The sequence below is a fragment of the Glossina fuscipes genome, unplaced genomic scaffold (assembly GCF_014805625.2).
Source record: "Glossina fuscipes isolate IAEA_lab_2018 unplaced genomic scaffold, Yale_Gfus_2 0, whole genome shotgun sequence".
NCBI classification, from domain to species: domain Eukaryota; kingdom Metazoa; phylum Arthropoda; class Insecta; order Diptera; family Glossinidae; genus Glossina; species Glossina fuscipes.
The window spans coordinates 2844060-2849098 of NW_023998414.1; the positions used below are offsets into that span (position 1 = coordinate 2844060).

A 5039-nucleotide genomic window follows, 5' to 3' on the forward strand; every position below is an offset into this window, starting at 1 on the left:
TACGGCAAGGAATCGGTTAAGGGATCTTTCTCTTTACATGTAAGTTATCCCAGGCTAAGTCTAACAGAAAATCTGTACCATGTAATCAAAAAAACAAGAGGCGAAGCCAAAGATATAACTAAAACAAACAAAAACCGCCTATTACGTTCGTTTTGTCCATCGAAGCCGGCATGTTAGGTTAGGTTTTCTCTCCATAAAGGAGCTTGCGTTTTGTGATAGCATCTTCTCAGTCACAATATTTGTTGACGAGACGCGGCACAGTTCTAGATCCTCATCATCAGGGACTTTTTATGAAATGCTTAGCTGGAATAAATAAATTGCCTTACAATTGTTTCCGTTGTTTCTATATATACTAGTATCCTACCGCTATAACAGCCTAAGAACATGAATTTTCTAAAAGTATGAAAAACATATTATTTAAAACAAAAAAAAAAAAAAATAGCAACATCTTAGGCACTAGTAGCAAATTAAGCAGCTCTAAGGTACGGGGAAAAGAGAATGGAAGAAGAAAATCATTCCACCGAGTGAGCAAGAGAAAGAAAATTTGAAAATATTGATTCTTGTGTGATTGGCAAACAAGGCACGAGGCAAGTATTTGAATCAAAAGCAATTATTCTTTTCACTTCAAGGCAACGTCATTTGAATTCCCACAAATATCTCTTATACGCAAATTATAACTTAAGGAAACGTCTAAATGATGCAATGCGATGCAAAGAAAGTTTCTGCTTTATTCGCCTTACTATCCATATTTGGCCCAACAATTCTCCACATCACCGAATTCTAGTCCAAAAAAACCCAACATTATAATAAAAAATATAAATTACCGTAGTAATCTTCAATATCCAAAAATTTCCTATTAAATCCTCGCACTACACTTTCTATGCACAAAGTACAATCCATCCCCATAGTATAGGAAAATGTTCCTATTAAACATACTAGGCCTTTTGTAGCCAATGCCAAGCGACATATAACACCGTCCCGCACAGGCTCCAAGTTGATACGAGTCTACTATAACAAAGTTGTGCGCTTCTGTTCATTGAAAAATTTCGCAACGGAACTTTTTTGGGAAAAAGCGAATTTAATTAAAATGATCAGTAATAGTTGCCAACTTAACCTGCATATAAAGAGAAAATACCTCGAATTTATCGCAGAGAAACGAAAATTTCCTTTAATTCGAATAATAGAACTAGTATTATAACTCATGTAGAGTGATATCATTTTACGTAAAAATTATTTTCAAGTAATATTAGGTTTCCTTTAAATTTTTTGTTTTTGTCAAGGTTACTTTTTTAAAATGAATGATGAATTTCGAATGTTGTTGATGTGAGTATAAAAAAATAATTTTTAAAAAAAAATTGCTAAATAAGCTGTAAAAATAGTTCAAAAAGAAATTTTCGACCGAGTAGTAAAGTTTACTTTGCCGTGTAAAGATCTGATATTACAGTCAACTGCCATTGTCGAATGATAGGTAAAGGTTGAAAAAACAATCGTTAAATAGCTACACCGACCAATCACTTGAAATCGACTTATCTTATGAACTATTTTTTATAGGAAAAACACAGTAAACAAAATCTAACACTGGTCCGATGGATTTATTTGTCACCGTTTCTTATGGCTGCTCCCCCTTTATTGAATTGAAGGGTTATTTTTTAGCGCTAGTCGATGTAAACGTTTTTATACACCCTTTAACAGGTGAGAGAGATTATATCCTGTACCGATGATGGCAGATTCCGTCAATCGGCATTAATAATTGAGAATGGAACTTACGCGATTGACGGTAAAGGGCCTGTTGAACGCTATGATATCAAACGGGACATATGGACTGTTGATAATTTGTTAAAAATTGACGCACAAGGCACAGGGAGAAGGGGTCGCTCTTATCCAGCGTCGAATTAACTGATGTAGAAGAACGTGACAACGTATTATTATACACTGCAAAGCGGAACAGAAAATAAAATATATTTTTTTTAATTACAAAAATCTTTTACTTCAAGTCCTCCCATCCACCAATGTTCGTACGATGAAATAATTAATAAGGAGTTCGTCAGTTTTCTTTTATCATGGGACATGTGCATACAATGTGACGATCAATTTTGGAACATTACAATCTGATATTACCGTCAATTACATTAATAATATCATATCGTAGTGGTCGCGAAGAGATAGCTGCAATGAAAATTTCGAAGCGAAATTTGTTGCATTTAGTAACTACGTGTAGGTTAAGGCCATTACTGTATCTGTATATATTAGTATATTCTTATATTACTTAAGTGTAGTTATTTACTTATACAGGCCGTTATTCTGTCTACATAATATATCCATGCAAGTGTAATAAGTAAGTGTACCTGCTTAGTTATTTATGTTATTTTCCGATATTTACCATTAGCGAAAGGTGGGAGGCTTAGAACTGCCTGCATGACACTGCACAATACTCTACTGCTGGACAAAAAGGGAAATTAAATTACCAATTGACAACGCCTATCAGACCGTAAGAAAAGAGTAGGGAAGAAGAAGATGATTTCTTTCTTCCTTTTTCTTGTGCGAACCGTCGTAGGGACAAGATAACACTGAAATCTAATCCATGCCCATCCGCTGGGATTTCACGCGATAGGTGCCGAACTAAGGGTAATTTTGATAGAAGACTGCCATTCCGACAATAAATGTTTTAAGTTAGGATAGTATTCGAAACATGTACTTTATTTAACAATGTAAACTAACTTATATATTTATAAGTAAGTTGAATCACCGAAATAAGAAATAATAGGACTTTCATTTAGGTGAGCGATCCGCTAAGACTACCCCAGCACTATTCCAATTACAGTAAAATTTTTTTCGGCAGAGAAGGAAAAATATACAATCCTCACAACCGAGAGAGAGAGGGAGAAAAAAATAAAAGAGAAAGAGAGAAAAACAAAAGTAAATAGATGCAGGATTAACGAACATATAAAATGTATTAACTCAAATATAAAATGTTATAATACTAATGTCGTGCGAATATTAGCATAACCACCTTAGCATCATACTAATATATAAGAATCATTATTGGAAATATATTTGAATATATGGAATAAATCAAAATCCAAAACCCTTCTTAATTTCTTAAGATGTGTAACGTTTCTTTGTGAGCGCGGTCTAGCTCTTGTTCGGTCGAGCGGTACCCTCGGCCCGTGATTCCGCATCACAAAGAAAACATTAACTAATAATAAGAGCAACGTAACTAAAAAAAGGTCTTTTGTTTTCATTATATAATCCTGTCGTCTGTCTTGTGCGACGTCCGTTGGTCTCTCCTTCGTCTGTCGTTATCTGTCCAGGGACACCCTACTTCCCCTCACGCACGCACCCACGCATCTTTCACTTCTTCATTTCTTAATCCACTTCATAGGCAATTTTGCTACCATCCGGCTCGCCATCATTACCACTTCCATCATCCGCGTTGGTAGACACTGAGAGTTCACTGTTTATCATTGCCGAGTGGCCGGTTGGTAATAGATTTATTGGAATTTGGTTTGTGTACGAATGCGAGCCATCTCTCCAAAACTCTAAGAGTTTGAAAGTTTATACAGATGAGTACAATCGTTCTCTTGTAGTGAACTATGATGTCACAAAGAACCAATCTATTTGGTGCGAGCAGAGAGCTGGTGAGCGGAAAAAATCAAGGTCGACAGAGAAATGTACTAAAAATGTATCCAAGTGACAATAATTAAAATTGTGCGCACACTTACCCTCATTACGCAAAGAGAAAGTGTTTTATGGTACAGGATAAAAATTTAAGGCTAGAACAGAGATCAGCCGCGGCTTTCGTTAAACTAATCGCAATACGAATGGCTGAAAACCCCCGAATTAGTAGTTATGCCATTAAGCATGTATTACGGAAATGCCAGTATCAGTCGCCAACAGCAAATGCAAACGGGTAAGTCATAAACATTTTTGTCACAACTAAAAAGTGCCAAAGCAATGATTGCTAGTTTTCACAAGGAATAAGTGCTAATTTTTAAATTGAAGAGAAAACTTTTTAAAAAATACTATGACTGATGGTAGGTACAAAAGACGATATGGAAATATATTTTTCCCAAAAAAATGCCAGAATTTATTCCTCTCTATGGAGCAAACAGGGCATCCTTTAAAGTCCGTGGTTGCTCGGAAGTGTTACGTTAAGCTTTACTTGGCCGTTAGGCTCAGAGGAGTACGAAATTTATTTATGATTATGGGATCAAAAGGAAAATTAATGATAAAAAATAAAGAAAATATTTGGAGAGCATTTCTTACGTTACGGCGCAATTGCCGTATTGTATTAACCGTATTAATTAAAGTTACAAAGTTCCAAGTAAAAAATGGTGCCTAGATACGGACATATGTTGCTGCTTAAAGAATCGCATACATTTCTTTGAAACAATTGAACAAATTGAGAAAGTTTACATTGATTTTTGAAATTTACAATAACAAAACAGAGGACCAATGAACCTTTTTCAATATTCCTTTTCAATTATACATTTGCAGTTATGGTCTCTATGGCTTCATCGTTCGAAGCTCAAATTTAACGTTTCTTGCATTTCCGTAACATTAACGTAAATAGCGCCAAAAAGGGATATAATCAATTATGAAATCAAGATCGTAAAAATTATAGAATCTTTTTCCATAAATTATTTTTATTGATTTAATTTTATAACATCAGCGATCACATACAAATGCACTTGAATATTAAAAAAAAAAAAAAGATGGAAAATTTTGGTTTAGTATAATCCTGTGATGCAATGTCCTGCAATGATCTATGCAGAGCCTCGTTTGATTGTCATTACCAAAGATTATTTTTAACACTAATACTCGCGCATTTACATATATAGCTTTAATACAGTTTATTGAATCCGTATACATATTTATGTAACTTAATTATAGAACTTAGGTGTATTTGATTAATTGAACACTTTGCACAATTGCCCTGGCTTCATTTCGCTTCCTCTTTTTTTTTGTTTATTTCATTTTTGCCCCGTTTGGACATATTTTAATCTTGATCAATTTTAAGAAAAAGAAACTTTGCTTTT

At 34.4% G+C, this 5039-nt stretch overlaps 1 long non-coding RNA gene across 1 annotated transcript in view; it reads right to left on the reverse strand.

The window, feature by feature from the left end:
* Positions 1–1344: 1344 nt before the first annotated feature.
* LOC119633332 overlaps positions 1345–5039 on the reverse strand; it is a 25157-nt gene continuing 21462 nt past the window's right edge. Inside the window, exon 8 of the long non-coding RNA XR_005246868.1 lies at positions 1345–2166. This is a non-coding gene — a long non-coding RNA (uncharacterized LOC119633332). The remainder of the gene's footprint in view (positions 2167–5039) is intronic.